The sequence below is a fragment of the Tupaia chinensis genome, unplaced genomic scaffold (assembly GCF_000334495.1).
Source record: "Tupaia chinensis unplaced genomic scaffold, TupChi_1.0 Scaffold000605_1, whole genome shotgun sequence".
Taxonomy (NCBI): Eukaryota; Metazoa; Chordata; class Mammalia; order Scandentia; family Tupaiidae; genus Tupaia; species Tupaia belangeri.
This window is the reverse complement of record NW_006160123.1, coordinates 618,003-627,100: the sequence shown is the minus strand read 5'-3', so window position 1 is coordinate 627,100 and position 9,098 is coordinate 618,003. Positions and strand designations below refer to the sequence as shown.

At 40.4% G+C, this 9,098-nt stretch overlaps 1 protein-coding gene, 1 long non-coding RNA gene and 1 other non-coding gene across 7 annotated transcripts in view; 2 read left to right on the top strand and 1 right to left on the bottom strand.

Moving 5' to 3' along the window:
• The window catches only part of TTBK2 (tau tubulin kinase 2), a 173,262-nt gene that overhangs the window by 32,746 nt on the left and 131,418 nt on the right, over positions 1–9,098 (bottom strand). The window lies entirely within an intron of this gene.
• Positions 1–9,098, top strand: part of LOC102498405 (uncharacterized) — a 68,025-nt gene that overhangs the window by 39,890 nt on the left and 19,037 nt on the right. The window lies entirely within an intron of this gene.
• LOC114009705 (U6 spliceosomal RNA) lies at positions 1,570–1,675 on the top strand. Its single transcript, XR_003551091.1, has one exon. It is a non-coding gene; the product is annotated as a U6 spliceosomal RNA (small nuclear RNA).

Below are 9,098 nucleotides of genomic sequence, written 5' to 3'. Positions count from 1 at the left end.
TCTTTCTGCGGGGGGGTGCGCCCCCCCCTAAAAAAAAAAAAAAAAAAAAAAAAAAAGAATTTTGCACATGCACACACACACGTGCTCAGCATGAGTTTGAAGCCACCAGGTCCAGGACTCAAATAGCGGCCCAGCGACATAGTCATTATGCTATCTGCTGGGTCCAGAGAAAAATATTTCTAATCTAGCAGAATACAGTTTCTAACTGAGGACCAGGGCAACTCTAAATCCTAACCTTCATCAGATTAAGATAGTAAAAAAAGGACAAGGACTCATTTTTCCTGGTAACTGAATTCATTATATCATATTTGGGTAAGATAAATAATAAAACTAGAAGACTCCAATTTATTTATTTATTCAAATAGATTTGAGAATGATATTACTCACCTTTAAAATAATCCATAAATATAGTACTGTGTACATATGTAAAAATTAAATGAGCCTCATTTTTTCAATACTCCCACCAGGGTATAATATTCCAAAACCTTGTCCACAGAACATGGGCTAACTGTGACAGTAATTCTTTCCTTTTCTTTCTTTCTTAATTATTTTTTTGGAGAGGTTTTAGCTATAGGGCACATGTGCTTCCAGAAAGACAGAGACAGAGAGACAGAAAGCGAGAATCCACCCCCCGGGGGGGATGGCCATGCCGCAGTTCCTTCTCCTCCATTCTCCTCTTGGAATCTTGGGCACCTGCCCACAAGCGCCTGGCGTGAGTTTAAGCCACCAGGTCTGGGACTCGAATTGCTGTAGACTACATAGGAGTCCAGTGATACTGCCGCTATGCCATCTGCTGGTCCCTGTGACAGTAATTCTTAAAACTTTACTGAAAAGGGGGCACAGAATCCAGCTGACTCTGAGGTTTCCCTGTAGGAAGAGAAATGTCTCGTATCTCTCCATTAATAATCACTGAAAATCTAGTATACATGTGACTCCTTTATTTCTTTTATTTAACATATATTTTTAGAAAATACAAATACATCTGAATTTAGAGTGTGGATTTTTCAAAGTAGAGTAATATGCACCCCTAGGACATGTAGCCATATGCCAGAAAGTTTGACGTCACCTGATAAATGTGACACAACTTTCCAGAGCATCTTATGCAGGGTGTGACATGTATTATTGGGTCATCTGAAAAGTCATCATGCATTTGCAAAGAAAAACATGTCATGACTTTTCTGACAACTCAATACATTTTGTGATACAATGAACCCAAAGATACAGAAAGCAAAGTTTACATGAGCCTTTTAAGATAGATCAGGAGAGGCACCAGCAGATGGCATAATCATTACATCCCTGAACTCCCACATGGCAGACCATGATTTGAGTCCTGGACCCGGTGGTTTGAAACTCAAGTCAGGAACATGTGCACGCATGCCCAAAATCCCAAGAGGAGAATAGAGAAGGGATTGAGGCATGGCCAGCTCCCATCGTGTGGAATGATTTCTCGCTTTCTGTCTCTGGTGAGTGCACACACTCTATAGCAAAACCCTCTTTAAAAAAAAAAAAAAGATCAGGAGAATGCAAAGAAATGTTGCACTTGTGGCTGACACTTCAAAATCATTTCCAGTCCTCGCTTCAGCCACACATATACTAAAATTGGAACGATACAGAGAACAGAGCAGGGCCCCTGTGCAAGGATGACATGCAAATTCATGAAGTGTTCCATGTTTTTCTTGTGTGCTGGGCATTTGCTTCTCAACAATTTGAGTAGTTGACATGTAAATATTTTCTTAAACATATTTAAAACCATACTGCCTGTTGTTATAGAGTCACAAACAAAATTATACAAAATTATAAGAAATATTTTGAACATTATCTTTAAAATTTAGTATTTTGAAATTTTTAAAGTTGTTTATTAACTGTCAAGAACTATGGAGTATGAGCAAACATTTTTTGATATGTAAAGTAAGCGTGGATAAATGTAAAAAGGAATAAAAGAAAAAAACCATTTCCAGTCATCTTTAGATATTGATATTTACTGCAAAGGGGGAGTAATTGGTAAAACAGTGTAAAAAAAATACTGGAAGTATTAACATAATCAGGAAAGTGAATCCTCCTAGATTAGAATTAGAGAGGGGAGGTGGGGAATGGAGGAGGAGTTGCAGAGAGGTGGAAGAAAAGAGAAGGGAGAGTCCAAGGAGAATATGGACAGGTAAAAATGCAATTTTACTCTTTATTTAATACTGTTGTGGATTATTTGTGTCGTTCTCCTTTCTACTTATGAATAAGAGGCAGTCTATTTTTTTTCAGCTGGATTCTTTTTTTTTTAAGAGGTTTTTGCTATAGGGCGTGTGCACTTGCCAGACAGACAGAGAGAGACAGAGATAGAAAGCGAGAAATCACCCCCCCCCGGGGGGGGTGGCCATGCCGCAATTCCTTCTCCCCCATTCTCCTCTCGGGATCCTGGGCACACACGCACACGCGCCCAGCTTTTTCAGCTGAATTCTAATGGGATCTATATAATAAAATGATTTTCTAAAGTAAATAATTCAAGACACCACAAAAGTAATAAAAAACAGTTACTATGTCTAATGAGAATCTGAGTGATTTGGATTTTCTACTTTTCTATAATTTTCAAACTTTTATAATAACTACGTATTACTTTTAATGACTAGAAAAATTCAGCCAACAAAAATGCATTATCTAAAATAAGTTCATTACATGGGCTAGATGGTGGTAGTGGTAAACGCAACCATCTGCTAGACAATCCCACATGGGAAGGTTCCCAGTTCAAGCACAGAAGACCTCCCTGGATACACCAGGTGCTCACTTGGCTGGCCCAGGACCCAGGATTGGTTGAAGGTTAGGGGTGGCTTGCAGTGTCAAGATCCTGTTAGGGGTGTTTTCTTGCCTCTCACTCATGGAAGAAATAAATACACTTAAAATATAAAGTTTATATACTTAGTCATATGTAGCTCACAAAGATGTTTGGTGCTGGCTCCTAAATATGGAATATCCTTATTCTTTTTTTTATTTTTTATTTTAATTTTATTTTTTTTAGCTTTTACCATAAGAAATATGTGCTTGCCAGAGTGCGAGAAGGAGAGAGGGAGAGAGAGGGAGACAATGTGAAGTAAAGTGAAAAATCACCTTCCAGGGGTATAGCCACACTGCACTCCCTTCTTCTCCACTCTCCTCCTGAAATTTTGGGTATGAATGCACACATGCCCAAAGTGATTTTCAAGCCATCAGATCTGGGACTAGAACCACAGTGGGCCAAATGGAAATCTAACACCTTAACCACCGCACCACCTGCTGGCCCTATCTTTATAGCTATCATCATCTGACATAGGTACAGTGCCTTAGGAAAGCACTTCTCTTATTCTTAGCACAAAATACAAACAAAAGGCTATATCATATTACTTAAATATAATATCCTGGTATGCCTTTTCAAAGAGAATATAAACAAAGTCTCAACTTTTGAAAAAAAAATGAGAAAAATTTTTGTAATGTGATATTAAGAACTTATTGGGAATTCTGAGTCCTGACCTCAGTTAATATGTGGTAAATTAATGAATCAATAAAGCACTTAACCAGGAGAGCGCAATGGCTATTAGCCTGACTAATTCAGAGATTGCTGCAAAAGAAACTGCCTTACTTCAGTGACAAGTAGATACAACAGAAGGAAAGAAACACACATGTTCTTGACTTCTCTGCTCTTCTGGGGTATTTTAGCAACATTGGTAGAGGAAAAACAAATTGCATTATACCCAACTTTTGAAGAACAAAACCAGCAAAAGATAGAGACTAAACAGAATGAGTTGAAGAAGCTGCAGAGCAAGAGCTATTTTCACCATGTCTGTAAGATTCTAGAGCAGCCTGGGAGGCCCCGTGCTGCGCTGCCCCAGCACCTGAGGTAGTGTGAGGCAGCAGGGCTGCTCCCTCACCCACAGCGCTGGCTCATCTCAATGATTTCCTCTTTTGCTCAATCAGCCCCATAAGTAAGCTGCCTGGAGATACATCAAGGCTTCTCAACACCTCCTACCAAGGTCAATAAAAAAGGCTTTCCCAGGACAAAGCAGCATAAAGGAAATAAAAAACAGTTCTATTGACATAGAAATAATGTTGAATAGAATACAAAATAGAAGAGAAATGAAATAACTAAGCAAATGCAGTGTCGCTGAGGTGCATTAAAACCAGTTACATTTATATGATGCTTTATAATTTACAGATCATTCTCTAAATTATCTCATTAAAATCTACCAACACTGAAGTAAAAATTTTTACCATTTTACATACTACAGCACAGATTTAGAGGGTCCACACTACTGTTGTGTGCTGCAAAACACCCATTTAAACAGGTCTTCAAAGTGCAATGCTATTTCCACTACAGAAGGGCAAAACAGCAATATAGTTGAAATTATCTTTGAAAGCTTCTTAAAATGCCCATAAAATACAAAATACCACCATCTCTCAATAGGTGCAACACAACTAGTCTTTCCTCCAGCACTGAACAGACATCTGTTTCTTCAGATGAACGTGGATGAAGTAAGCTGGCTGCATTTAGTGGTCACACTGTACCAAATAAAGTTCTGTTCTTTCAAACATTGAACTCACACTTGGTGCATTCTGATTTTGGGCCACTAGGCTGCTGTCAATGAGAAAAGATTGAGGGAGCGGCAGATTTATGAGGGCACTGATTCATTACCCTCGCCATCAGGGAATGGCTAACCAAGTCAGATGGCAGGCAAAATCACAGATGGCAAAATTTTTCTTTCTATCACCTAAATATACAGCTGAATTCAAAGAAAATGACTGTACTTTATCTCAGTAGTACTCGACAGTGTATCAAATACCCATTCATTGATTCAGATATAAACAGAATGCCCACCGTCCTGGGTGCTAAGAATACCAATGTTATTAAAACAGCCCTGTCTGGGACCAGCAGTTAGAGTAATGGCTATGTCGCTGGACTCCCATGTAGTCGACCGCGGTTCAAGTCCTGAACCTGGCGGTTTAAACTCACACTGGGCGCGTGTGCATGGGTGCCCAAGATCCCAAGAGGAGAATGGAGGAGAAGGGATTGTGGCGTGGCCATCCCCCCGGGGGGTGATTTCTCGCTTTCTATCTCTCTGTCTCTCTCCGTCTTTCTGGCGAGCGCACACGCCCTCTAGCGAAAACCTCTCAAAAAAAACAAAAAACAGTCCTGTCTTCAGGGAGTTTACATTCAACAGAGCAATAATCAAATTAAGCAGATTTAATTTAATTTGTCAATTTTTTATTAAATGTCTATTCACTGTGCTAAGTTCTTGAGGAAACTGAGGTAAATGTGCAAGGTCCTGCCTCTCAAGGAGCTTATCAAATAACGAGACAAAACAAAGTGGTGCTGCTTTACACGTTGAAGAGGGCCAGCCGGAGGCGTGGAGGCTAAGGTGGCTAGATGCTACACGGCCGACAGCACGTTTCAAGTTCCAGACTGGCAGCTTGAGTATCATGCCAGGTGCATGTGCATATGTGCCCAAAATCCCAAGAGAGACTGTGGCATGGCTATTCCCCTGGGGGTGGGGGTGGGGCGGTGATTTCTCACTTTCTCTCTCTTTCTATGGCAAGTGTATGTAAGTCTTTAAGAGAAAAAAAAACCTAAAAAGATAAAAAAGTTAAACCCAAAGATATTCCTCCTGTATGGGAGGAGTCACAGGAGACTGTGGAGAAGGTGACATTTGAGTTGGGCTTTCAATTTTACAAGACAAGCAGTGACATGAAACACAGGCATTTCAGGCAGGACATGCTGAGAGAAAGGCAAATCCCAGTTGACAGCATCAAGAGGTCAAATGTAACTGGATCACATAAGTACAATGGGCAATGAAAGGAGGTAAGGTCAAAGGGGAGAGGCAAGAATTCACCCACTTCTCTACATCTACACTACTTATATCCGAGTCAGGTCCATTGTCATCTCTTGTCTCTTGGCTACAAGAGAAGAGTATCCCCCAGTCTCCCTTGCAGCTAGAATTGAACCAATGTCACTGAGTTCTGGTTACTTGGGTATATGCCAAAATGTTCTAGACCATGTCCAGACCTGACTGTAAAATTCCTAATCATCCACACTCCATTTCTCCCCTCCTGATGACTATAAAGGCCATGTATTGAAGACAGCTTTTCAAAATATGGTGGAGTCTGAGTGTTCAAGTTAACACTCAACAGCTGCCTAAGAGAGCCACCCAACTCAACTACTGTGTTACGTGATCTAGAAATAAACCTCCGTGGTGTTAAAACACTGATATTTATTTATTTAATTCTTTCTTTCTTTCCAAAGCATAGCTCAGCCTATTTGTGTACCTTCCCAACTAGCCTCTAATTCTCCCTTGCCTCATTTGAATGCACACAACTGCAAAAGTAATTCTGCTAAAGCACAGAGTGGGTCACCGTGCTCCTGCATAATACTCCCAAGGTTTCCTGCTGTACTCAGAATGCAATCCAAACTCCTTGAAAAGGCCTACATAGCCCTGCATCATCCGTCTCGGCTTCTCTTTTCAACCTCATCTGAAACCACTCTCTCCTTCCATTTACCATATCTGGCCACACTTGTCTTCTAGCATCAGGGCACATGTTCTTCCCACTGCTTACTTTTGCTCTCCACACAGCCAACAAAGCTTGAGAGAGAGAGAGCGAGCGAGCGAGCTTTCATGAACACCCTATTTTATGAGAGGTTTCTTGTTATTCTCTAGGTCAACCTGCATTTGTTTGCTGCACAAACAACCCACTTATGCTCTGTGAAAAATTTAACTCAGATGTTTTCACAGTCAGGACTATTCTAGCTCCCTCAAAGCAAGGGGAAGACCTATTGCATTTTGATGTAATTTCTGTATAACGAGTCCCATTTCTAAACCTAGGAAGCATACTAAGATTAATAAAACTGTTTGGCTTTGGACTTCCTCTTTTATAGCTTCTGATTTATCAGTGTTGTGGCAGAGTGGGAACTGGGTGACATACAACTGCAGGCTTATGAACACTGTAAATATTTATGGGTTTCGTTAGTCTTCTCAACTTATGAAATGATGCTTAGCATAAATCTGAACACTGTATTAAAGATATTTGTTTTTTTCCCTCAGGATCACATGATCCTATTAATGACTGACAATAATTTCTAACAGTTTCACATAACTTTTTAGTTCTTCACTGCATTTTCATTAACTAGTCACATCAGTACTTACATTATAGTGTCTATTGTGCTTGCAGTCATCTTTCCATGGGAGCCAGCATGGTAAACTGCAAATAGCTTGGGCTTTTTGAATGAATCAGAAGTAAGTTTCCGTAACACTTTCGGCACTATCAGATTTGGGATGTTTGGCAACATATCTAAACTAAGGCTCCTTTAGATGGTGGTGTGGGTGGGTATCACTCAGGTATTACTGCATCATTACTATTATGTTAATCTGTAAAGGTACTAGGATTCTTCATCCAATTTGATACTGCTATCTTAGTTTCCTACTCAATAGCAGCAATGTCACCTACAGGTGGAATTCCTGAAGTGGAATTCAAAAAAGTTGGTAAGATTTTACCAGGCACCCCTCAGAAATATTTTGCCATGGCTGATGCTGTATGGGAAAGCTGGGTTCAGTTCCCAGTCCAACATAAAACAGGTTATCCATGTGTTCCCTGCTCCCAGTTATCACTTACAAAAGAGCAGGAAGGAATCAGATTATTTATAGAATCTGTGAAAAAAAAATGTTATGCCCAATCTCTCTTCCCAAAATAGAAAAAATACTATATTTTCTTTTGGAGGTTTTTGTTTGTTTGTAAAATTTATTTATTTTTATTCATGATAGAGAACACATTGGCACACTCTAGTGACAGCTACAGAGACAGAAGTATCCTGGACAGGATCTTATCACAACTCGATCCCCTTCCTACAGCCTTTCGTTCGACTGATGAAGATCCTGCTCATGCATTCAAGTGCCTGGCATGTTTTCAGGCCAACCTGGCCGAAATCGCACGTGGCTTCCAGCACAGCAGTTCAATTTGCTACTGGCTGAGCCACCAGCCTGGGCCTTTGTTTTGCTACTATGTGAGAGAAAGGCAGAGATGTCCCTAAGATAACACCCAAGTCAAAAGCTTGAGAATAATTTGTTAATTTAAAGTAATTATAGGTCTAAGTTTCAAACTTTAGTTGGTGAATATGATAGTCTCCTTTATATTACAGGCGTAACTAAGAGGAGAATGTGATCAAAATTTTTTACCTTCCTAAACTTTTATTGGGCCCAGCAGATGGCGTAATAGATATGTCATTGGACTCCCACCTAGTCGACCTCAGTTTGCATTCTTGACACGGTGGCTTAAACTCACACCAGCTCACACCAGGCATGTGTGCGTGTGTGCCCAAAATCCCAAGGGATTTTGGTAAAGAGATTGTGGCATGGCCATCCCCTCTTGGGGGTGATTTCTCACTTTTTGTCTCTCTGTCTCTCTCTGTGTAGTAAGTGCATATGCCCTACAGCAAAAAAAAAGAATTATTTATCTAATTTTATTCCTTATTATTTTTTAAGACCAGAGAGAAACAGAGAGAGAGAGGGAGAAAGCGAGAAAGCAAGCCACCAGGTCTGGGACTCAAACTGTGGTCAGTCATGTGGGAGTCCAGCACCCTAACCTCCATGCTACCTGCCAGCCCCCTTTCTAAACTTTTATATCCCAAGCCAATTTTGTCAATAAGAAAATTATGAGCAGTTGGAAAGTTTTCCAGCTCCTGTTGAATCTAGTCTTATATGTAAAATTTCATTATTTTATTATAAGTAATATAAACTCTCAACGTCTCACAAAATACATACAATATGTAATTTGTTTTTTTTTTGGAGAGGTTTTTGCTATATGGTGCATGTGCTTGCCAGAAAGACAGAGAGAGACAGAAAGTGAGAAATCACCCCCCAGGGGGGGTGCCCATGCCGCAATCCCTTCTCCTCCATTCTTCTTGCAGGATCTTGGACACGTACACACACGTGCCCTACGTGAGTTAAAGCCACCGAGTCTGGGACTCAAACTGTGGTGGACTACATGGGAGTCCAGTGACATAGCCATTACGCCAGCTGCTAGTCTCCATACAATTTTAAGAACACATCCAAGGGAACCAGCAGTTAGCGTAATGGATGTGTTCATGGAATGCC